The sequence below is a fragment of the Staurois parvus genome, unplaced genomic scaffold, assembly GCF_062004578.1.
Source record: "Staurois parvus isolate SC_StPar_1 unplaced genomic scaffold, SC_StPar_1.0 ptg000168l, whole genome shotgun sequence".
NCBI classification, from domain to species: domain Eukaryota; kingdom Metazoa; phylum Chordata; class Amphibia; order Anura; family Ranidae; genus Staurois; species Staurois parvus.
In genome coordinates this window covers 4,643,851-4,670,614 of record NW_028317964.1, presented here as the reverse complement: position 1 = coordinate 4,670,614, position 26,764 = coordinate 4,643,851, and the positions used below count along the sequence as shown (strand labels likewise).

At 40.6% G+C, this 26,764-nt stretch overlaps 1 long non-coding RNA gene across 1 annotated transcript in view; it reads left to right on the top strand.

Annotated features, from left to right (window-relative positions):
• The window catches only part of LOC149462788 (uncharacterized), a 139,396-nt gene extending 112,833 nt beyond the window's left edge, over positions 1–26,563 (top strand). Inside the window, exon 3 of the long non-coding RNA XR_016312591.1 lies at positions 26,087–26,563. This is a non-coding gene — a long non-coding RNA (uncharacterized LOC149462788). The remainder of the gene's footprint in view (positions 1–26,086) is intronic.
• The last annotated feature ends 201 nt before the right edge of the window (positions 26,564–26,764 follow it).

Genomic DNA, 26,764 nt, shown 5'->3' with positions numbered 1-26,764 from the left:
TCCATTGCAGATTTTCTCTAATTTCTTGTCTTGCAAAACTGTTTGCTGTCCAACACTTGTATGCCAAAAGACACCAAAGAAAGGTTCTTGATCCTAGAAACTACAGATCTAGAATATGTAACATTCAAGAAACTGTATGATGCTATTGATTTAGCATAAAGCTATATAATTAATCAGTTGTGGACCTTATGTGTAGCACACACCAGAAACTTTACATAGGTATACAGGGCGTGTATAGTATGCCCTGTCCTTCTGTCCCCGCTGCTGCTGCCAGTTTTACATTTCCTGGCTATTCCCAACTGTCAAAATGACAGCTGGGTGTGGCTGTGTAAATGCAGCAGCTATTCCATCAACTGCTGTAAAAATAACAGAACTGCCGACCAGGGGCGGACTGACCATTTGGAAACTCGGGCACTGCCCGAGGGCCTAGGGTCAGTAGGGGGCCCCATGAGATGCCCCTGGTACCTTTTTCATAGGCTTTTTTGAGTTTGGGCAAGGACACAGGGGCCCCATGATCCCCTATAGCCCGGGGGCCCCATGAGTTGTCAGTCCGCCCGTGCTGCAGACACATTGTTTATAAAGACTGTTAAGACAAAGGATACAGAGATACAAATTAATTTTTGTATCTACTTTATTTAATTAATTTGCAGATCAAAGAGATGAGATTCAGTTTGTATATGAGGTCATATAGGACCTAAATCAAACCCAGTTTGGAGCAAAGGTAAGACTTGTGAAATGCCTGTCACTGGGGTCGAATTGGTGTACTGTCGCAAAGACTGTGAACTTATCCCATGTTTTGCAATAGATAAAATTGGTCGAAGACTTCTGGAAATTCTGATTACTTCTGAGGGGCACACCAGATCCTGGAGCCCCTGCCTCTCAACTTCCAGGCCGCCAGGGCCAGCCGAGATGGCTGTGGGTGCAAAATCTTTTCCTGGGACAGGAGATGGGTTGTTACTGGCAGTCTGATGAGCAGATGCTGAGGTCCATTGCTAAGGAGAACCAAGGCCTGAGGGGCCAGTCAGGTATCACTGCAATAACCGTTAGGTCCTCTGATAGTAACCTCCTTAAAAACTTCAGAATTAGAAGGATTGGAGGAAAGGTATAGGTCAAATGACAGACCCAGAGATGGGTCCGTGCATCCACCCCCTCTGCCAGTGGGTGAGGATGATGCAACAGTTCACCTTGCGATTGGTCGGAGAAGCGAATAGGTCCAGCTGCAGATGACCCCACTCCTGGGGAATCTGCCTGAAGACCTCCAGATGAAGAAATCACTCACTGGGGTCCAGGAACTGTCTGCAAATGTGGTCTGCCTCTGTGTTCTGATAAAGCCCGAAGATCTAGAAGGTTCTGTTCTGCCAGCATCATGATTGGCTCCAGCTCTCTCAGCAGCATTTGGCTGCGTGTCCCCCCTGATGCTGAATATAAAGCACTGCTGCCAAATTGTCCATACTCAGCATTACTGGACAGTCTTGGATGTGTAGCAGTAGGGTGGTTAATGCCATGAGTGCTGCTTGAAGCTCCAGGACATTGGAGACTAGATTCTGAGTGGGAAATCCCCATCTGACCTGAATCTTGAGGATTTCTGAGCCGCCAGTGAGCCCAATGAATCATTGGGATGCAGGAGGCCAGAGTCCCCAACAAGCTCATGCATTGGGAAGCTGACGTTACTGGCGAAGTCCGTGCTTGCTGGAACTTCTCTCTGAGTTTCTGAGGCAGAAAGTAGACCGTAGCTGCCTGGGTTTTGCACAGTGTGCCTAGATACACAATGTCTTGTGTTGGCTTGAGATGGCTCTTCTGGAGGTACACAGCCCAACTGAAGGTTTGTAAGGTGGATATCAAGATTTCCCTCTGTGTCAGGAACTGGTCTTGGCTCTGGGCTAGGAGGATAATATCGTCTAAGTAGTGGTGGACTCTTAGACCTTGCTCCCGCAGCAGAGCCAACACTGCAATCAAACCCTTGGTAAAGGTTCTGGGGGAGGTGGACAGACCAAAGGGGGAGACAGACAAACTGATAATGATTCTCTCCCAGTGAGAATCTAAGGAACTTTTGAAATGAGTGCAGGATCGGGATGTGCTGATACACATCCTGTAAGTCCACAGAGATCATCCAACTGAATGACTTAAATAATGGTGTAAAGTGATCCCATCTTGAACCTCTCTACTCGGATAAGTCAATTTAATTTCAATTAATTTCGATCAATCACTGGCCTGAAATCTCCTGTCTTCTTTTGAAGCAGAAACAGAGGAGAGTAGAAGCCTGTAGACCTCTGACAGGCAGGGAATGGCAAAATCACCCCCTGAAGTAGGAGGACGTTGAGGTATTTCTGGAGAGCAGTCAACTTTTAGCAGACTGGACTGTCATGGTGAGGGTAAAAGAATATTTTGGGGGAGGCTGCTATCAGTTACACTTTTATAAATTTAAACAGGTCCTGTGGGTGGTGATAGGGGCAGAGCTATATTATATGTATGCTGTCATGTTGGCGTCAGGAAAGAAGCATTTTCTTCATAGTTTTGTTACTTTTTTGGTTATAGATTGCATAAAAAATAAAGTAAAATTTGTTCTTGTCTGTAGAAGGTGTAGAGGTGTGTGAGAGTTGAAGTGGGTATGTTTATTGACCATGTTTTAGCATTAAACCCAATGTTATTTATCAGAATGTCTTTCACCTCCTTCAAGCATATTTTTTGCAGTAGCAGCAACAGATGTCCCTTTTTTCACTTCTCTGACACAGCAAGTCCTATAACCCAGTGGGGGTTATTTACTAACACTTAAGGGTGCAAAATCTGGAACAGCTCTGCATAGAAACCAATCAGCTTTCAGGTTTTATTGTCAAAGCTTAAATGAACAAGCTGAAGTTAGAAGCTGATTGGCTACCATACACAGCTGTACTAGATTCTGAGTGCTCCAGTTTTAGTAAATCCCCCAAGTATCTCATTGGATATATTGATTTGTTTGTAAGGTTAAAGTAAAACTAAAGGCAAAAAAACTTTTTTTCAATCTGGTAAAAATGTGAGAGGGTTATAACCCCTATTAGTTTTTTTGGCACCTGTATTCCATTTGGAGAATTTCCCTTCACTTCCCTTGCTATAACCAAAACAGAAAGTGAGAGAAGATGCCTTGAATTTGATGAAATCACCAGAACTAATTTCCCCTCTTTTCCTGTTCCAGTGACAGCCCAAAATTTGAAATTTTCTTTCATTTTCACTCTTAATGATAATGGTAAACAGGACAAATAAAGAGGGTGAATCTCTCTGATAGGGACAAAGATAGCAATAAATATTATATAAATTATATATATATATATATGTAAAATTATATTTAATATCGATATTATTTATATGTATTTATCTATATATAGATAAATAAATACATATAAATAATATAGATATTAAATATAAATAAGATAAGATCAGGTTAAATGAAAGATGTTCAGTGAATGCAGCTTAAAGCTGTAATAAAGGAACATGAAAACAATTTTTCTGAAAGGATGGCTGAAACATTTTTTTTACAATTTTTCAAGCACAAGCTGAAATTCATCTAACAATAAATCAGAATGCAGACAGAATGTCAGGGTAACTCTTACTGATAGATTTCTTCTCAGTGCTTTGCTACTAGCCACCTAATCATTTCTATCTGGCCACTAAAGGTAACACATCTGTAAAGCGGAACGTAACTCTCTGTCAACATTAACTCTTTCTTTCTTTTTCTTTCTTTCTTTCTTTCTTTCTTTCTTTCTTTCTTTCTTTCTTTCTTTCTTTCTTTCTTTCTTTCTTTCTTTCTTTCTTTCTTTCTTTCTTTCTTTCTTTCTTTCTTTCTTTCTTTCTTTCTTTCTTTCTTTCTTTCTTTCTTTCTTTCTTTCTTTCTTTCTTTCTTTCTTTCTCTCTTCTCTCTTTCTCTCTTTCTCTCTCTCTTTCTCTCTTTCTCTCTCTTTCTCTCTCTCTCTCTTTTTATTTTTATTCATTTATTTATTTTTTTAACAAGAACATACACTAAACAAAAACATGTATATCTTCAGGCACTTAGCTCAAATAGGGGCATCTCAGTGAAAAGCATAAAAAGTTGTCAAACAGAGTTTCGGGCTACAATCATAACTAGCATACAGTAAAACAATAAGCAACATAAAACAAGTGCTGTTGGTCGTGACCAAGTTAAGAAAATAAGACATAACATCCCCAGTACCCGAGACCCCCCCAAACTACCAGAAAGGAGGCTCCATGACAGACATAAATAAAACATAGGGGGTCAGGTGTTGGTAGCTGTTCAGGGTTCCACTAACCATTTCACCCAGACTATAATTTTTTTAGGACAGCCTCTATGCAGATAAGTATCTTTGTACAAGGGTAAAATGGCATTACCTGCTGTTTCAAGAAAGTGAGGGAAGGGGAAGCCCGCCTTTTCCAGCACAGAGTAATGGCTTTCCTGGTGTAAAATAATAAAAGACCCACAAGCATCCTGTCCGCCACCCCAGAAACTGTATCCTCCACTAAACCTAACAAGCAGACTTGAGGGGGATGGGGTTAACAACAGCCATTATTGGCATCCAGAAAGTAACAATTGCTGGGCAGGTCCAGAAAATATCTATAAAGTCCCCGTGGTGCTACAGAAGAAGAGGGAATTATTTTTTGCAATCTGGGAGGGGGAAGGTAAGCCCTATGAACAATTTTAAATTGTATGAGGCAGTCTTTCAGGGACACCAGTATTTTAAAGGGAAATTCCCATACATAATCCCAATCCATAGTCCAACCCTAGAATATCACAGGACCAACAGTGATGGAGCAATGACAAATCAGGGGAGGACACTCGAAGAAGGTGGGTATATAAGATGGAGGTAGGTTTTTTGGACAGTCATGTCTTAATATTCCCTCCAATTCTGAGCTTTGCAGCTGGAGCGTAGCAGTAGGGAATTGGCTTCTGAAAGCATGGGACAAATGCCAGTATCTAAAAATATAAGAAGGGGGGACATTGTGATGGGACAAGAAATAATCTTAAGGGGCATAGGGATAAATGAGACCAGATCCACTACAGTTTTGATATTATGCTTGGTCCACGTTATGGGATCAGGAAGCTGGTAAAATTTATTCCATAAAGGAGTATTAGGGGATATGGCAGAGATAGGAAAGCTTTCACAGATGAGGCCAGCTTTCCAGGCCCTAAGGGTAGTAAGCATGGAGGGAGTCAGATCATAAGGAGCTCCAGGGCCCCGGAACAATAAAAATTGGAGGGCCTCCACAGAGAACACTACTGCAGCTTCTAATCTTGTAGCAGAGTTAGTGATATCAGGTGACAACCACCATGAGGCAGAGACCAGTTGGGAGGCAAGAAAATACTTGTGACAAAATGGAAGGGCAAGGCCTCCCTGGGAGGTAGGATACATTAGAGTAGATAATTTATACCTGGGGGGGAAGAGGACCCCAAAGAAAAGAGGAAAATAAACTATTAAGGTGGGTAAAAAAAGACTTGTTAATCCACTGAGGAGAGTTGTGAAATAAGTAATTACATTTGGGAAGGATTTTCATTTTAGATAAGTTGATATGACCCAGGAGGGACAAGGCGATATTCTCCCATGCTTTCAGTTAAGCCTTGACAGAGTGGACCACTGGGGCCAAATTCACAGGAATGTAGTCATTCACCTCCCAGGAAACCACCACTCCAAGGTATTTGAACTCCTCCATTCATTGCAGTTTTAGATCTGAGAGTACATTCTGTATGGCCCCGGGGTCAATGGCAAAAAGTAAGGATTCAGCCCAGTTCACTCTGAGTTCTGTCACAGCTGAAAAAGAGTTTAGGACATGAAGGGACCACTTAGAGAGGGGCCAGCATCATTCAGAAACAACAAAAGGTCATCAGCATAAAGGCCAACCCTCTTCCAGCCACGCCAACCTCAGGCCTTTAAGAAGCGAGGACACTCGGAGAGACTCAGCCAGTGGCTCCATGGCAATAGCAAAAAGTGCTGGAGAGAGAGGGCAGCCCTGTCTAGTACCCCTGGACAGAGTGAATGTAGGAGAGAGGAGACCTCCTAAATGGATGGCAGCAGTTGGGCAGCGGTATACTGCCTGTTCATCAAGTAACTACTTGATGAAAACCAAAGGGAATCCCATCCTCCTAAGGATCTCCCATAAATAGGGGCATGCCACAGTGTCAAATGCCTTTTTGATGTCTAGGGAGGCAACCACTCTAGAACTGATTTATATGTTGGGTATGAAGGTCTCTAAACAGTCTGCGCAAGTTAATGTCAGTGGATTTGTGTGCCATGAACCTGGTTTGGTCTGAGTCAATTCCTGAGGGTAAGAGGGATTAAGCCTATTGGTTAGAATTTTTTTCAGTATTTTCAGGTCATTATTAAGGAGTGCTATCAGCCTATAAGAGGCGCAGGATTTGGGATCCTTAGCAGGTTTGTATATAAGAACCACATGTGCGTCTGCCATGGAGCGAGGAAGGGCACCCATATGGAGTGCGTGTATAGAGAAGTCAGAAGGGGAGCCAGCATTTCACCGTGTTCCTTATAAGATTCTACGGCTAAGGTGCCTTGCCAGAGGAAAAGGTCTGAATCACTGCTAGAACCTCCTCCGAGGTGATTCGGCATGCCAGGTGGGACCTCTCCATATCTGAAAGCCAGCCAAGGGCAACAGGATCCAGAAGAGATGAGAGCTCCGCCGAGGTAAGCCCAGGTTTTGATAGTAATCATGAAATTCCTTGGGAATTCCCTCTGCGTCAGTAATAGTTTCGCCAGTGGAGGAGGTAAGCTCAGAGACCACTGTAAGGGAGGCATCATGCTGGGATAACATGGCCAGCAACCTACCATTCTTCTCCCCCTGTTCAAAGCATTTTTGTTTAGAAGTGTACATGTCAAACCTAGTAACCTCCGTCAGGTGTTGGTCACGCTTGGCAGACATAAGCAAGTCAAAATTTGAGTCAGAGGGGTTAGCTCCATATTGAGTGGAGTATCTATTAACAACCTGAGTACGGAGGGAGGTTGTGGTAGCTGTCTGATGCTTCTTAACCGCTTTTATGGCAGAAATATAATGTACTCGAGAAAATGCCTTGAAGGCATCCAACATTGACTATTTTTAATCCTTATGCTGCTAACCTTAGTAAATAGATAGGAAGGTATATTATATTTACTTACGTTAAACTTTTTCTTTACATTTGTTTAGTTACTTCCTTTTTTTCTGGTCTAGGCCAAAATTATGTCATACATCCCAAGCGTCTTCATGGGCATTTCTTCCTCTTTCATGGGCATTTCTCAGCTAAGCACACCCTCCACCTGCATGCCTGAGCTAGGGGTAGATGGATTCCAGGAAGTAAATGCTACATGAATCATACTAGGGGGATGTTTTGCATATTGATTTCTCAACAAAATAAAGCATGGAGACATGGATGGATGGGATGTTTTTGGTTTGTGATGCCTAGATACAGTTTAGTTCCGCTTTAAAAATGGTAAAATCTTTTTTTATTCAAGGGATATATAATGTAGTGTGTAGTTTAGGAACTGTAATTATCTGTGTATCTTCACTGTGCATATGTACTGTATATGTTATGTGTGTGTATTTTCTTATTTTTGTATTATACTAAATATTTTATGTGATTATTTTTGTTAAATTATACCTAAAGCCATTTAATACAATTTTACATATAGTAGGGTAAAAACCCTGTTTTTTTTTTCTTTGCTGCTTATGCCCCGTTAGGGACTCCCTGCCTTGGAGGCATAACAGGGAGAGAGAAACAAAATCTCTACAAGTAATGGGAAATCCCCCTTTAGAGCAGTAAGACATGAAAAGGAAGATTCGCCCCAATGTGTCATCAGCAAAAAACATGATGGGGTTCCACATTTCTCCACTGTATCCAAACTAAAAAGTAAATGGTAAAAAAGTAGCTTTGGTATTAGATCCATTAAGATAGACTTTAATATTTTTTTAATGTCCTGGAGACATTTCTGGCCAATTTTGTCTCACAGGGCAAAAAAAATTCTTCCTGACTCCAAATGTGGAAATTGCTTTAAAAGGTAATATAAACATTGTGACACAAGTGCTGTACCTTTCTGTAAAATGCCATGCAATATGGCATTTTGTACACAGATGGTGTGTGGAATACCCCCAAAAATGTCTTTTCCTACTTATTTTTTCCAGATGTCTGCACAAAGACACAAGTCAGAGTTTGGGCATTCTTGCATCCTCTGTAACAAACATTTCAATTTTAGTGAGATACTCCCAAAGGTTATCATAGCTAATAGAATGCGGACCCTGCCACTCTCCTCATTAGAGCCCTTCAAGCTCAGCAGTTGATTACTAATGTAAAAGTCACCCCCATTCACATTCACTTTCCACATGGACACAGACAAACAGCTATTTCTTGAGAATAACAAAAGGAAATACCATAAATTGGACCTAGAAAATAATATAGAAAAGTCAACTTTGTTCCTTTCTCTAATTTGTTTTTCTATTTAAGTCTTTTTTCAGTGTGTTCTATTTATTAATATTTAATTTAGGTGATGTCTAGAAGAGATAGCAATAAAGACCATATTACCTGACTCCTGTGTCTGGGTAAAAACGGCTTGTAAAATGATATGCAAAGTTGCAGGCATTTATAAATATACATTTACATTGCATAAAATGAAATGTAGGCATATATGTGGGGATATAAATTACCCAAAACAACAAATTGGAGTTTACTTTCTATGAGTTTTGAATGGCAAGAGAAATGAAAACTGACTGCTGATTAGTTACTTTATATTAGAGCTTTTTACTTGCTCTTAGAAGCAGCAAAATGGCGGCTGAATTTGGCTTGCTAGCACCTTCTCGGCTTCCTAGCACTTGATGACCCTTGTCCATAATTGATACATGTGGATACTCTCTGTGTCTTGGAAGAGGCACCTTTTATGGGACCCACTGGGGTTGATTTACTAAAACTGGAGAGTGCAAAATCTGGTGCAGCTGTGCATGGTAGCCAATCAGCTTTTAACTTCAGCTTGTTCAGTTAAGATTTGACAATAAAACCTGGAATCCAATTGCTTTCTATGCAGAGTTGCACCAGATTTTGCACTCTCCAGTTTGAATAAATCAACCACCATTGTTCAGAAACTACACTCCTCAACCCGTATACTCCAGGGGACCAGGTGCTACAATATGTGTTCTGTGAAAGCGGGCAGGAGTATGCTTCCTGCCTTGTGTGTCCTATCAATGATCAGTCATGGACATACAAGTCATGAACGCAAGCGGTCAGCTATCTTAGCATTCATCCCTGGGATCATACTGCCCTAAACATTAGTAATATTAGTACACCGTAGCTGCTGTCAACCTCTCATAGAGTTTTACAGGCTGCAGGGCTGGACAATCAGGGCCGTGGATTAGGGGATATCACCAGTCCTCCTGTGTGGGGCCCTGGCCAACAGGGTGGGTGGGAGGCAGCTGGGTGAATTGGATGTGGGCAGGGAGGATGATCGGCACTAGAATTGATCTCTTGTATGGCTCTCTCTGCAGCATCTAAAATCTGGCTTCTTCTCCTCTCCTTCTGGCTGGCTTTCAGTTGCTGCAGAGAGAGCCATACAGGAGATCAGTTCCAGTAATTGCCCCACTTCCACAATGATCACTCTTCCTGTGCACCATACATTTCCCCCAGCTTCTTAGGACCCCCTATCTCCACAGTGCTGCAGGATTCCCTCCAGTTCCTCCCACTGGCAGCTATAGGCACACAACAGGATCCTTCAGAATGGAGAGTGGGGGAAGGGTCTGGTAAATAAGTCACATTTACCAGCCCCTTCCTTTCCTGAATGAACACAATGAGTGCTTGGAATCGATCACTCACTGTGTTTATTTGTAACTGTATCTAACTGTATGGGGTCCTGTGGTTTCTAACAGCAGCCCTGTGGACGAAGCGCCTGTAATTTCCACCCGCACATAAATGCCACACTCTCATGCACCTGGACTGAATGCCCAACAATGACAAGAAGTAGAGGTCTGCCTATTGTTGGAACATTTCTTCTACACTAAACAAAATTAAGCTAAAGGGGGTCCAGCTGGGGACACTACTTGCATCAGGCCTGATGTCTTCCACATGCTTACAAGATAGAGATCCTACTCCCCAATCCACCACAATCCCCAAACCCAACCATATTTACACAGAGTTGGCTCTCTTACTTCTCAGTGTCTGTTTCTCATGAGATGCACAGTCTAGCTTTGCAGTAATCCCGAGTGTGGCTTGGGGATAATTTTCAGTACCAAAATCGGCAACCCCGAGCCACACTCGGGATTACACTGTAGTACAGTGGTCGGCAAGCCGCGGCTCGCGAGCCACATGCGGCTCTTTACCCACTCTAATGCGGCTCTTCTGTGTGCCGGGCGCCCGCTCCCCTCCCTCCTCTCGGTCGGCCGCTCCCCTCCCTCCTCTCGGTTGGCAGCCCCAAAAGTCCGCGCGGACCTTTTAATCCGGCCCGCGGATGTGGCTGTCAGGATGTGTGTAGGCGGGGCAGCGTGCCGAACGTGAGGGGAGGGGAGCTAGGCTCCTCTCACAGTCCGCCCTGAAGACCCGAACGGCGCGGGAAGACAGCGAGAGGAACGCAAAAGGTAAGTGAATTGACACGGGGGACTTGGCTTACTAGAAGAGGGGGGGGAATAGTACTGTGGGGGATGAAATACTATATGAGGGATGAAATACTATATGGGGGATGAAATACTATATGGGGGATGAAATACTATATGGGGGGATGAAATACTATATGGGGGATGAATTACTATATGGGGGATGAATTACTATATGAGGGATGAAATACTATATGGGGGGATGAAATACTATATGAGGGATGAAATACTATATGGGGGGATGAAATACTATATGAGGGATGAAATACTATATGAGGGATGAATTACTATATGAGGGATGAATTACTATATGAGGGATGAAATACTATATGAGGGATGAATTACTATATGGGGGGATGAAATACTATATGAGGGATGAAATACTATATGGGGGGATGAAATACTATATGAGGGATGAAATACTATATGGGGGGATGAAATACTATATGGGGGGATGAAATACTATATGAGGGATGAAATACTATATGAGGGATGAATTACTATATGAGGGATGAATTACTATATGAGGGATGAAATACTATATGGGGGGATGAAATACTATATGAAGGATGAAATACTATATGGGGGGATGAAATACTATATGAGGGATGAAATACTATATGGGGGGATGAAATACTATATGAGGGATGAAATACTATATGGGGGGATGAAATACTATATGAGGGATGAAATACTATATGAGGGATGAATTACTATATGAGGGATGAATTACTATATGAGGGATGAAATACTATATGAGGGATGAATTACTATATGGGGGGATGAAATACTATATGAGGGATGAAATACTATATGGGGGGATGAAATACTATATGAGGGATGAAATACTATATGGGGGGATGAAATACTATATGAGGGATGAAATACTATATGGGGGGATGAAATACTATATGAGGGATGAAATACTATATGGAGGGATGAAATACTATATGAGGGATGAAATACTATATGAGGGATGAATTACTATATGAGGGATGAATTACTATATGAGGGATGAAATACTATATGAGGGATGAATTACTATATGGGGGGATGAAATACTATATGAGGGATGAAATACTATATGGGGGGATGAAATACTATATGAGGGATGAAATACTATATGGGGGGATGAAATACTATATGAGGGATGAAATACTATATGGGGGGATGAAATACTATATGAGGGATGAAATACTATATGAGGGATGAATTACTATATGAGGGATGAAATACTATATGGGGGGATGAAATACTATATGGGGGGATGAAATACTATATGGGGGGATGAAATACTATATGAGGGATGAAATACTATATGAGGGATGAAATACTATATGAGGGATGAATTACTATATGGGGGATGAAATACTATATGAGGGATGAAATACTATATGAGGGATGAAATACTATATGGGGGATGAAATACTATACGGGGGATGAAATACTATACGAGGGAAGAAATACTATACGGGGGATGAATTGCTATGGGGGATGAATTACTATATGGGGGATGAATTACTATGGGGGATGAATTACTATATGGGGGATGAATTACTATGGGGGATGAATTACTATATGGGGGATGAATTACTATATGGAGGATGAATTACTATATGGGGGATGAATTACTATGGGGGATGAATTACTATGGGGGATGAATTACGATGGGGGATGAATTACTATATGGGGGATGAATTACTATGGGGGATGAATTACTATATGGGAGATGTATTTTCAGTTTTAAAAATGTGGCTCTCAAAATAAATTTCAATCATGGTTTTGGCGAGATTTGGCTCAGTTGAAAAAAAAGGTTGCCCACCACTGCTGTAGTATAATTTACCTTGACCATCATCTCATCTCATCCCACAGTCTATCATTATTCAGCTACATGGCAGTGGATCACACATGTTGTAACTTATATAAAGAGAAGTGCAGACTCCTGTAGTGTTGGCTCTGAGGAAGAGGTTGTGTCCTCGAAACGTGCTAGCCAGTTGGTCATCCAGGGTTCCAACGTATGGACTCAGATGTTGTTTGGATCATACATCTTGTTCAGTTTGACATGCCAGTGTTTTTATGTCTATTGTGAGTATGATACTTACTTTGTTTCTTCAATAAATATTTTAAATGATAATGCACTAGGTCGGTGCGCCCTTTTTCTGTTTCTCCATTTGCATCCAGTGTAATTTACCTTGACCTGTGATCGCCCAAAGTCCTCCTGCTGTGTCCTCCTGCCAATGCCGGCATCCATCTTCCGGGTTCCCGTCCCTGCGAGTGTCGCAGCGCAGGGAGGTGGAACCGGCGGGAGATTCAAAAAAGTAAAAACGTGATATACACACAATACATTGTAATGTTAGGATTACATTACTGTAGCAAACCATTTCACCTCAGTTGTGTCCCGAGTGCTTTGTCCAGTGCCCTGCCTGCACTTTTACCGTTCTGTCTGCCTGGAAACTTGAGAACGTCCATGGCATCCAAAAAGCACCCCTTTAGATCAAAAGCAGTTTTAGACCAGCTAGAGAACAGCAATAGTGAATTAGAATCACTTGCAGAATTGTGTGATAGTGATTCGTGGGGAAATAAGTCATCAGACACTGAAAGTGACGACAACGATGATTCTGCGACAGAGCTCAATGATGTGCGAACTTGCTGCTCTATTTCAAATTTCAGTGTTTTTGGTTTGATTACATTATTGAATTACATTTATTATTATACTATTATTTTTCATAATTATTTATAATTATTTATTATATTATAATTTATGATTTTATGTTTCAAACTTTATCATACCCGGGATTTTTACTAGACTCTTGTTTGGACAGATTTAAGTGAGTTATTCCTAAGAATTACAAGCGTACAATATAAAACAACAAATTTCCATGCAAAACAATGTACCGCTTAGACCTTCAAAAATATTGACATAATCAGACCACCAGGGAGGTTAATGGGGTGATATCTCACTTCACAGAAGAAAAGTTACTAGAGATCAACTTCTGGAGCAGCCACAGGCTTGGTCTAACTAAAATCTATTGAGATAGTTCACAAAACACTCAATTTAATAAATGATCTTCCATTCTGCAGTAACCAGTTTTTCTCTCTGTGGACGTATACCTTCAGTGCCCAGTTGAAGGGGTGCCCATCCCATTGGTGGCAAAGAAAGAATAGTTAACATCCTAGCCCATCTCTCTCTTGTGGCTCTGTCCTTCCCATTAGCTAGCCCAAACTCATTCAGCTAAGCTCCACCCGAAGCTTGTATAAGATCCTACCAGGAAGGAAATGAAGTCATTCCCCTTCCAGGAAGGATTTAAAGCGGAAACCTCTATACATTTACCACTGCCTACATGCCTGCCATAATTGTTCGCCATGATTTAAGAAAGAGACTAGGCTGCCACATCTACATGGAGAGCACAACTCTTGGAAAGATGCAATGAGCTGGAGGAAAGGGGTTTCACAGTCCCAAGTCGCCTCCAATACCACCGGTTCATGATGACAGAGAGCAGGAGGAAGATTTAATTATAGAATGCATAGTGGTGAGAGGCAATGGGCCACAACTTCATTACTCACTTTTAAGTGTCACCTTACCTTAGGATACAATTTGGGTATATACACCCTATACTGTGGAATCCATTTAAACCTTAGCACTCCAATGCAGGAACTTTGGGCTCCAACATTTAATAGTACACTGGCCAGAGTGAGGGCTTTTGAGAGACTGAAGGACATTTTAGCTTCCAGCACTGCCACTTTAGATAGGATCTACCTAGATTCAGGTTTTCAGGAGCAAAGACACTTTAAAAGGTCCTCTCATTGTTTGTGGAGGTGTACAAAATTGATATTTGTCAGTGCTTATTGCTATTACAATTCTGCATGTTGCTTTATTGGGGTATTTCTCAAAGTGAAGCCTCTTTCTTTAGCCTTGGCGTGTCACAGGGTGTGGCATTGCCAGAGGGGTTATTGTCAACCAGAATCAGGGCACCAATCCATCAGTGGCTCCTTTGAGCGTAAGAGCTACACATATGAATTTACATCAAATTGAGCATACTGGAATATAGTGCCGTTACATAGTTGACTAAGCTAGGAAAAGTATATGTCTATCAGGTGTGATATATGGCACTAAAACAGGTCAATTATCAGGTTCTTACACCTAACATTGCAGGCAAAATTCTGAATTGTATGTTTTATTTGACATCTATTAAATGCTGCAGATTATCTCTTGGTTTTTTTGTTATTCCTTTTTCCATGAAAATAGTGCCGTGGTACAGAAAGTATATACATGTTCATTCTTGCACCCTACATGTTTTTCTATTTTTCCAAAAAACACTGATAGTAATGATAAAAACAACAGAAAGTATCTGTACATGTTACTGATGTATTACAAATATGCAAACACAAATGTGTGGAATGGAAACAGAATTTATATCTGCGTAGAATACAGTGAAATCGCCAGTAGATGGTGTCTCGTGTTTCAAAACAAAATAGTTTTACGCACATTGTACTGGTAGAAGACGTATGGTCTTACAGAAAAAATTAGTTGTATATTAAAAGAGGAAAATCATTACGGTTTCCGATTTTTATCTCCATGCTACTAGGACATGAATATTGCCTGCTGGCTAACAATTTCAGCACCACTTCTATTCCATTTGTTTATTTTCTTTATTTTCCAAGTGATTGAAATTTGTTTTCTAATTTTGTTATTATTTATCTTATTTACTGGGAAAAGCATTAAATTCAGAGTGGAAGATAAAGAATGCTTTAAAATGGTAATAAACCCAAAACCAAGAATGTTATATATTGCTGCTTACCAATTATTAGATGTGGTGGCTGCATTTGTTTTTCTTTTTTAGGTTTTTTACCCTCTGTTTTCATCTGGTGATCTGGCCAGTAACACACCTCCTGTATTAGAGTGCCCCCACTCTGGATGAAGGAGCACAGGGGTCATAGTGAACAGCAGCTTTATTAATCGGGGGGTGTTACATGGACTTGCAGATTTAAATACACTAACAAATTAAAGCCAAACTCCAGCTCACCCTGCAGTAACAACAAACAGTTTTTTTTCCTTTTGGGATAAAGGTTTTACATGACGGAATAGAAACTGATGATGATAAGCACTGTCAGTGGTAAATGATTTGTCTCAACACTCTTAAAGGAAACATTTGCAGGAGAGCTTGTTCTGTTGAAAATCAGACTTACTGGCAAGATTACCAGGTGAAAATAACTAATGCAGCTATCACATCTAAAAATAATGTAAATGAAAAAAACACCAATTATTGCAACTATTCTTTAAAAATGTTTATTTTTCCAAATGCAACAAGTGTTCACTTAATCACCATGCTCCGATGTAGGAACAGGCCCCTTTACCTCCTGTTCCCATAACTCCCTGAGTTCCTGGAGACATGGAAGATACTGTATGTTTCTCTGTGTCTTGCCTTCAGCAGTTCAGAGAGGCCATACCAGATGAAGCAGAGGTAGCTAGGCAAGTGATCGGCAGCCAGGTGAGAGGCCCTCCACTATCAAACATCAATGTGCAGGCAGCTGGAACGGAGCCTAGTAGCACAGAGCTTTTCCACAAGACCCAGCTACTGTGGAAAGCACCAGAGTACTTCAGTTCCAGAGTACTTCAGTTCCAGTTCCAGCTACCCTGGATGGGATGAGGGCCAAACAACCCTGTATGGTTCAAGCAGAGTCCAGTGAATTTCAAAGACATTCAGATGCCATGTACCAACATGTACCATTGCAAAAATATTTTTTTTAAATTCCCTTCATCCAGGAGCAGTGATTTTTATAAATGCTTAGACAGAAACAAACAAATCATTCATTTAAATAACATGCCTGGGGGTGCCCTAATCCTGCCTGTGAAGGGGTGCATCTCTATGAAATACAGAATGTGCTGCAACAGTGCTGACAAATCCATACCAGATCTTAAATCTGAGCATGCATTCTGGCCAGCCAAGAAAGCGGGGGACCAGCATGCGCCCCCCACTCCTGAATCATAGTCATAATAGACCACATGCCCTCACCAAAGGGGTCATGTTGATGAGGACAAAGGCCTCTTCCACAGTACTTGTGAGGGTCTTGACCAAGCTGCAATAGAGGTGAAGAACCTAACTGTGCTGTCTGGCAGAGGTTCCTGGTTCACAAAAAGATAATTACAAATAACTTGGCAAGTAAATCAGTCCCCATATATTTCATTTTTTTAATAAGATGCTCACCTTGACTTCATCCTTCACATTTCTGGGGTTCCATAGCACTATCTTTCTCTGGTTTCAGTGGAATATGCTGTGTATCATAATTTGTATTTCTGATATTCAAAATACACTGATCAACTTGCTCTGTTTACATTTTGCAGTGGGGATAGGGTGTTGTAGGGTGAAGGTGGAGTGCTATATGAAGCATTAGATTAGAGCTGCTTATTTCCTTCTTTGGCTTCTTCCGGTATGTCCAAGTCTAGGAGGACAGTCAAGCTGCAGGCAGGACACTGCTCACAAGACACACTTGTTGGATGTACATGTATATCAGGCAGTGTAAGCAGCAAACAACTTTAGGTAGTCTAATCAAACTGATAGGGTTGTATTAAAAAATTGGTCTTGAAAGTAAGGCCCATGCTTGCCTTTATGGAGTCCTTGGGGCATTGTTTCTCTCACTGATATAAAGCATTGTTCCTTGCCATTGTTACCATTCCTTCCACTGGTGCCAAAAAACAGTTGGGTATTATTCCTCCCCCTCTAACACCAATAATGGGACATTATTCCTTTCACTGACACCAATAATGGGACACTATTCCTTCCACTGACATTGAAGATGGAACATTACTGCTTCCATTAGCAACAACAATAAGGCACTATTCTGCCAACTGACACCGACGAGAGGCGTTATTCCTCCCACCAATATAAACATTTGGGCACTATTCCTCCCACTGTCATTAATGATGGGGCACAATACCTTCCAGTGACACCAACAATGGGACATTATTTTTTTCACTGACACCAATGATGGGACACTATTCCTTCCACTGACACTGAAGATGGAATATTACTGCTTCCATTGGCAACAACATTAGAGGCATTATTCCTCCCACCAATATAAACATTTGGGCACTACTCCTCCCACTGTCAATAATGATGGGGCACAATACCTTCCAGTGACACAAACAATGGGACATTATTCCTATCACTGACACCAACAATGGGGGATTTTTCCTTCCATTTACACCAATGACGGGGCACTGTTCCTTCCACTGACACCAATGATAGGGCACTTCCACTAATACCTGTTATGGGAACAATTCCTCCTCACGCTATGTAATTCTTTTACACCAACTGACAACCAAGCCTGAGACATTGTTTCCTCCCAACAATGCTGGGGCATTTTTTACTCCCACTGGCCACAGTCCAGCCCCCCTAAAGTTTGAACGGCAGAAAACAGATCCTTTGTTTAGAAAGTTTGGAGACTGGGAGCACAGCTTGCTTATATGGTGAACCAATATCACTACCTCCATGTACCTATTTTATTTCAAACAATACACAGAAACACAATAAAAAACATGGACCCTTTCTCTGCTGAATCATTTTTTTTTCTACACACATGCTAAAATGTGCATTTTTGACATAAAAAAAATGTACCTGAAACCCCAAACAATATCCTTCTGTGTTACCTGTCTAGCCTCAGAGAAGTGATTAGCCAGCTTCTATTACAAAGCTGAAGAAAATGTTAACAGACTCAAAAAAGAAAAATGCAAACAAACAAGAAACAGCAGTGGCGAATTTGTTTGGAATCTGTTTCTTCCATTCTATTTGTCTTGAAAAATAATACGAATTATTTCCTGGCATCAATAGGGCAGTTAGATACGTAGAAAATTAAAAAAAGATACATTTTGAGTTATGTGTACCCATTCACACAGCATATAACACAAAATAATTCTACCTTTTAGGTGTTTCTGGTGTAGGAGGTGTCATGACAGACTGCAAGCATTTATGAACAATTTTGGAGTGAGTCTATCCAAATAGAAAGGCCATGGACTGGATGAGATTTCTCTCATTAACATACAATGGAGAAGCCCTAACCCTTTGTTGGGACAGACAGTGTTCCAATCAAATATACAACTGATAATGAGATCTGGCAGCACAGTACCAACAGGGTTAATTATGGTAAACACAGCCTGCTCATAAACAAAGATAACTAATTAAGATTTTTCAGTGCTTATCAGAAAAGAGCATATAAAATGGTAAGCAGCAATTTTTAAATATTCTTTATGCATTCTATGTGAAGAACGTGCAAGAAATGTAAACTTGGTGATATCCTAATTTGGTTGCAAAAGTGGAAATACACTTTAAGCTAGTGGGCAAAAAGTAACAGGAGGACATAGGACCCAAAATATACTGTATCTGTGACAACCTATGCTGACAAATGTGTTTGTCAACTGTGTGGCAAGACTTGAAACCCAACTCCAGCTTGGGCACACAGCTCCCTTCTGCCTTGGCAACCCCTCTGCATTTAAAAAAAAATATTTGTATTCATACTTTTTTCCAGCTGTCTTTTCTTTCTCTTCCCTCTGGCACTGAGCAGTCTTTGCTCCTGCATAGAACATGTAAGCATTGTTCTGTGCTGCAGTACTGTAAACTTAGGGCTTCATGATGATTTGCCCCCGGAGGGGTGGATGTATGGTACCCTAGGATCACAGTAAGGGTTAAATGATGCTGGCCATCATTCACCATAGAAAATCAGCAGGAGGAAGAAAAAGTGAGTTTTTGGGGGAACAGCATCCAAGAGGAGTATTGCAGGAGATATATTTTATGAAAACGCCTCCTACAAGCTTTAACCAGTGCTCTGCTGGACACTGATAGAAGTCACAAGGCTGCTCTAACTGCTGATGAGAAAAGGTATTTAGCAGTTTACATTTACTAAAATAATTGCAATTCCATGTTCTGTGTACTGTGGGAGACCAGATATAGTGAATGCAGGGTCCTGGGTTTAGTAACACTTTAACATTTATTTGATACTAATAATCACTCCCTAATTTACAGCTCTATATTTAATGAACAGGCTTAAAAAAGTGAAATTTTCATGTTCATTTTATTCAATGTTAAATTTACTTTTTATTTTTTTATAGCCAGAGCAAGCGTATGTTATTCAAGAATCTAAACAAATTTGTAGGTTGAAAATTCTGTATATCCCGAGGGTATCTGTTATGTGTCAGCCATTCTTTTTCAGATTTAATAGTTTTTCTTTTCCTGCCTGGTCGCTCTCTATTTAAGGTCATGGCCTGTTTGCCATGGTCTAATAACTAAATATATATGTTTTTCAACAAAGAAAATTGAAAACATATTTTGAAAAACAAAATCTACCTTTTTACTTAAAAAAATGATCCACTTATATGTAAATGGTTATATATTGAAATAATAAAATTGTCTGACCAGACTATAATCTGATCTAGAACCAATATCTCACTTATCAAATAAATAAATATAAAAATACAAATATGTGTTTAATCATGTGAGCCCTAGAGCCTTTTGCTCCCCTTGAATCACAGAATTTTCTTTGTTTCAGAGATGTATTCCTTATACCTTTAACCTCTTGGCTCCAGCCGCAAGCAAATGTGCGGCCTTCCGTTGTCTGGGCCTTGACACCGAGCGGCCACACAATTGCGTGCAATGAAGGAAAACATATGTGCTGAGAACGCACGCCCTGCACGCTCCTAGCACACATGTCCGGTACTCACGGAAAGGTCCCGATCTCCTCGTTTGATCGGGACTTTTCCCGATCATGTGATCGCCGTGACGGATAAACAACTGGAAATCATGGAATCTTGTATCCAAGCTATGGACTCCAGTAAAAGGGCCCCAAACCATCACGCTTCCTCCTAGGGGTGGACTGACCATTTGGAAACTCAGGCACTGCCCGAGGGCCCGGGGTCAGTAGGGGGCCCCATGAGATGACCCTGGTACCTTTTTCATAGGCTTTTTAGAGTTTTGGCAAGGACACAGGGGCCCCATGATCCCCTATTGCCCGGGGGGCCCCATGAGTTGTCAGTCCGCCCCTGCTTCCTCCTCCATGTTTGACACCGAGGAACCATCCTATCACCTACTAGACGGTATACAAAAACTCTGTGATGAACTGAAGATCTCAAATTTTGATTTATTGGTCCATAAGACTTTTAGTAGTCCACTGACAGCGCTTCATGGCCCAGGCAAGCCACTTTTTCACTCGACCTATCAAACCTGCAGCTCGAAGTCTGCTCTTCGCAATTGAAAATGAGACTTGCTTACTTTGCTTAGCGTTACCGTGCTTGAAGCTGTTGTCCTGTGAGCCGCCTGTCACACAAGCTGTTGACTCTCAGAAACTTGTCTTCTGGTTCTGTTGTGGCTTTGGGTCTGCCAGACCTCCTCCTGTCAGAGTTTCCTCCAGTTTCCAAGTGCCCTTTGATGGTGTAGGAAACTGTAATCACTGACACCTTGGCTTTCTTTGCAATTTCTCCAAAGGAAAGACCTACACTTTTAAGGGTTATAATTATCAGTATGTCTTCCTCTGTTAATTGTCTTTCTCTTGCCATTTTGAGAGCAATATACTACTTCCTGCCGTACAATATTGCCCAAATATTGTTTAAAGCTTGGTTCACACTTGTGCAGGTAGCTCCTGCTGTGGGTCCACACCTGTTCCCACAGCTGCAACCACCCACACAGAAAAACACTGGAAATGTGTGTGGGTGCCATTAAACCTAACAGCACACGCACTGGAAATCGCAGCAGCCACGTTCCGCACAGGGAACTGCACTGCACTTGCAGTTTCCATGTGGGCTGTGATTTAAAAAATGATGCAGGAACCTTTTCCTTGCGTTTTCAGAAGCACAGCAGCCCATTCAAATGAAGAGCTACAGTAGTCCAAAGAGGGTGTAGTAGCACAGTCTGTTTTAACACCACTTTTATGCAGACCGAGAGCTTGTAAGTAATCAACAAAAGTTGGGAAACCTGTAGGAAAATGTTAAGATAAACTTTCAAGGCTTAATTTACATATACTGCTGCAGAACAACTATGAGTTGTTAACCCATTACTTCTTCCCTGAAAAAGGCCTTTTTGTATAACTCTGAAATGTATAATATTGTTCAGGTTTTCTTAACCTAAATTTTTTTTAATCTCCGGCCAAGGGCGGACTGAACATTTGGAAACTCGGGCACTGCCCGAGGGCCCGGGGTCAGTAGGGGGCCCCATGAGATGCCCCTGGTACCTTTTTCATAGGCTTTTTTGAGTTTGGGCAAGGACACAGGGGCCCCATGATCCCCAATTGCCCGGGGGCCCCATGAGTTGTCAGTCCGCCCCTGTCTCCGGCAGTTTACCGCTTATCTGTGTATCATTTAAGGTTATTTACTGGACTTGAACTGTTTACATTTTTATAACAACTAGAAAAATGGGGGTGTTTTATACCATATAATATATATATATATATATATATATATATATACAGTGCTCAGCATAAATGAATACACCCCAACAGATTTGTCAGAAAACCTTTACTTTCCTTTCAGAATCCACATTTTCTATGGGACACTATACTACAAAATACTCGCACAAATGCGAGCCATTGATTCAAAACAATATTTGTTAATTTGCACACACAAAAAAGTAATTTTCCTAACAAATTAATTCCAGACAATATTGAAAAAATAAATACACCCCAATAAAAGTCTTAGGAGCAAAGCTAGATCTTCGACAACAAAATCTTAATTAACAAGAATTCAACTACAGGTGAGTCTAATTATTTATTAAACAGGTGTCCAGCAGACAGTTGATTATAAAGGAGCGTTACTTAACAAAGAAAACCCCTTCCCATTTCATGCTGTCAGCAATGGCCCAACATGGAGAGAAATGTCACAAGGCCTGACAAACTGATACAAAGTGATACAAAAATGTAACAAAGATGGAACTGCAACCATCTCACAGAGATGACCAGGCCAGCTACAGAAGTTAACACCTCGACAGGAGCATCTTCTGATGAGAAGGGTTGAAGAAAATCGCCATGCAAGTTCACAGCCCTTAGCTAAAGAAGTAGAAAGCCATACTGGGGTGATTTTTTCCCATGACACAATACGGCATACACTACAGAGGAATGGCATGCATGGGTGTCGTCCACGAAGGAAGCCTCTCCTAAAGCCCATGCACAAAAAATCTCACCTAGAATTTACCAGGGCCCATGCTGGAATAAAAGAAGACTATTCTGGAGTGATGAAACCAAGATAAGTGTTTTTGGAACTGATGGCTTCAAAACTGTGTTGCGTCGCAAAGGTGAGGAGTACAAAGAAAAATGCACGGTGCCTACAGTGAAACATGGTGGTGGCAGTGTTCTTCTGGGGGGCTGCATGAGTGTTGCTGGTGTCGGGGAGCTGCATTTCCTTGATGGTATCATGAATTCACAGATGTACTGCTCTATATTGAAAAAGAAGATGCTACCATCACTTTGTGCCCTTGGTTGTCGTGCACTTCTCCAACATGACAATGATCCAAAACACACATCTAAGGCCACTGCTGCATTTCTGAAGAAGAACAGGGTGAAAGTGATTGAGTGGCAATGTATGCCTCCTGATCTGAACCCAATCACACACCTATGGAATATGGAATTCTGAAGAAACAAGTTGAGCATCACTATCCATCCAGCATCCAGGCTCTAAAAGAGGTCATTCTTGAAGAATGGAAAAATGTTGCAGTATGTTGCCAACTTGTTCATTCCATGCCTAGAAGACTTGGTGCTGTCCTTACAAATCATGAAAGTCATACAAAATACTAGATGGAGTAGCTTTTGTTGTGGGATGTATTCATTTTTGCATCAACTAATTAGCATAAAACTGAAGATTTTGTAATCTAAATCATACTATTAACCTTACTTTCATGTAATGAGCCAAACAAATGTTCTATAAAACTCAGTTTTGTCAAAATTTTGGAAATCTTTCTTGTGATCATTGAATTTTGATTAAAATCTTACTTTTCAATAGGGGTGTACTCATTTATGCTGAGCACTGTGTGTGTGTGTGTATATATATATATATATATATATGTATATATCACACATTCATGTGATATTATGGAATTTAGTGGTAAGGTAAAGCTAACAATGAATGTTACTGAAAATTGTTAGGATAACACTAGGATTAGATCAAGCTCAGTTTGCATGGACACAAATTAACATAATGGTGACATGTTCAGAGGTTTGCAGGTAAAACATACTGAGCAATGCTGTGCTCTCTTTTGTGAACATTTAGATCATCTAATGCAATTCTTAGGATCTGACAAATAATCTGAGATGAAGGGATGTTTTAGTATGTCGTATTTATTATTTAATTTATAGTTTTTTATATATATGGCTCCAGCAAGTTAAATGTAAACTACTATATTGACAAGGCTGCTTTCATTATGACTTTTAATTGCTGGCTGCAAAAGCAACTTTGTGAAGGGAAACTAATGAACATTTTTTTTTCAGACCTGACATTATCTAATCAATAATTTATCAACTTGAAAAAAAAATCATCTGTTTAAAAGTGTCAAAGTGATTTTTTTCTGAGGTGTGAACTGAAAACAAGACTTTGCGTTTTTATAAATAGCAAAGCCATTAATTACAATGAACTTTGCTTCTCTACAGATGGAAAGTAAATGAATTGTGTTGCATCAATTAAAGACTAAAAAAGCCTCCATGAAAAATATAATTCCGGTATTTTTTGCAGAATTAGAAATAGTAATATTTCACCATTGAAGTGTGATCACCCCCCCGAGGTGTGATAGGCTCAACTGTCATTCAGAATCTGGAAATATCAGTTGTAATATCAATCTCTTTCATATCCTAAATGGCCACACGCTAGGATCTTATGTGCTTAGATCTAACGTAGCAGGGCTCAGTTAGCATGTGTGAACAAGGAGCTCATTTACTAACGTTAATTACACTGTTCAACTTTTATAGGAATAGTCACATAGCAAAGGAATTTGCCCGTACCTTAGTGAATGAAATCCGTCTCTGCTGACTTCCAATATCCAACCATGTGCAAGCATAAATACTGTTGTTGTTTTTTTTTTCATTGCACATGATGGGTTATTCTTTGCAAAGCTAATTTTCACCAGTTTTACTAAGCTAAGGGAAACTTCTCTTGAAAAGTGAACAGTCTATTTGCCTTTAGCAAATCAACCCCAAAGGCTATATTCAATAGCATCAGCTTTCTAATAAGCCCTGAAATCAGTGTAAAGCTGGTCACTAGTAGAATTTAAAGTTCCACTCACACTGTAAAAAAATAAAAGTCAGCAGCTACAAAAACTGTAGCTGCAGACTTTTAAAAAGCAGCCACTTACCTGTCCCTCGGTCCAGCGGTGTCCTCCCCGCAGCCCGTTTCACCAGCTATCTGGTGTTCCAGGTGCCGGCATCTTCAGTGTGGGTACCCGGCTTTGACAGCTCGCGGCTTCACAGCCGGGTACCCACTGCGCGAGTAGCACTGCGTTTCTTGAATGGCTCCATATTCTTCTGGGACCTGAAGACTACGGGAGGGAGGGGGGAGGACAATGTCCGCCTGGGCAATCTCGCAGTAGAAGTGGGAGCGGGTACTTCTCAATTTCGGTTACCCGCTCCGCCCCGCCTTCCAAAGGTGCCAATCCTTAATGGGGAGCAGGGACCAGGCTTTAAAGCAGAACTTCCCCTTTTGTGTGGAGCTCCACTTTAATTGGGCAATTTTCATGCTAAGAACATTTGTTTCATTTTCTGATTGTTAGTGGGTCAAATTGATGTTCCTTTTTGACTGCAATGATGAGAAAATTCTAAAGAGCAGGATGGAATATTTTTCCCGAACGTACAAATTTCTAACAGTGTATGTGGTTTTTGTTCAATAAAGTCCATTTGTTACTACAAATGTTAAACGCAAACAAAAGTACTATTGTCGTCAGCAAATGTAGAATTGAGAAAATGAAATGAAAATGAGAATTTTCACATGAATGTTCATTTGAAAATCTACTAGTGTGTGACCAGCTTAACTGAACTGGCAGTGCCTGTCTTCTTTACCTTCCTCTATCAAGGCCATCATTTTCTTTAGTTTTACAAGACCCTCTTGCAAACGTACTGTCTCTCAATAGTTCTTATGATTAAGAATCTGAGTAGAGATGTGCGTGACGGAAAAATTTGTTTCATTTCAGATTTATGCGTTAAGCTAATATTTTGTTTCATCATATTCGTTATGTTAGAATGATTCTTTTTCGGAATTCATTTCATATATTTGGATTTGTTTCACAAATTTTTGTTTTTTTTAAATCGATTTGAAATTCTGTTCAATTCTACTCCATTCTGTTCTTTTATTTTCTATTATTTTATTTTCTATTCTCTTCTATTCTTTTATATACTATTTTTATTTTCTATTCTGTTATATATTCTATACTCTATATTCAACTCTGTTCTATTCTATTTTATTCTATTCTAGCCTTTTATTTTCTATTTTATTGTATTTTATTGTATTCTATTCTGCTTTATTCTAATCTATTCTATTCTTTTTTATTCTATTTAGCAGCCTTTTCTGGGGGAATGAAGAGCTGGGCTCATAAGAAGATCATAGTTGCCAACAGTCACGGATTGCCCGGGACATTCACAGAAATCAGACAGATGACCTGCCCAGAGCACGTCCCGGGGCAGAATCACTAAAAATATGTCTGCAGTCTCCAACACAGTCTTGTAGTACACCTTCAGTCTCTGATCTCCTTCTGTACTATGCCTGCAGTCTCTGACACTCTCCTGTACTTCTCCTGCAGTCTCTGACCCTCTCCTGTACTACTCCTGCAGTCTCTAACCCTCTTCTGTATGACTTCTTCAGTCTCTGACCAACGTCTGTACTACATCTGCAGTCTCTGACCATAGTCCTGTACTAGCTGCAGTAACCTCTAGAAATCAATCAGTGAGCAGTAATGATGTGCTGTAACCTCTAGCAACCAATCAGTGAGTGTGGACTAGTTCTTTATGTTTACATTATAAAAGTTTTTTTTAGATACGTCTAAGTGTGTGTTTATTTGTTTTTTTTGGGATGTTGGGGTGGAGAGCAAAATTGCATGAGAGGAATCCAAGAAAATCTCAGACTCTAACCACACCCCCTTTAAGACACGCACAATATTTAGCATAATTTAAACCAAGCCCAATCTTTGTTCACATACCACCATCTTCTTTTTCAGATTAATCCACACCCATGAATGCC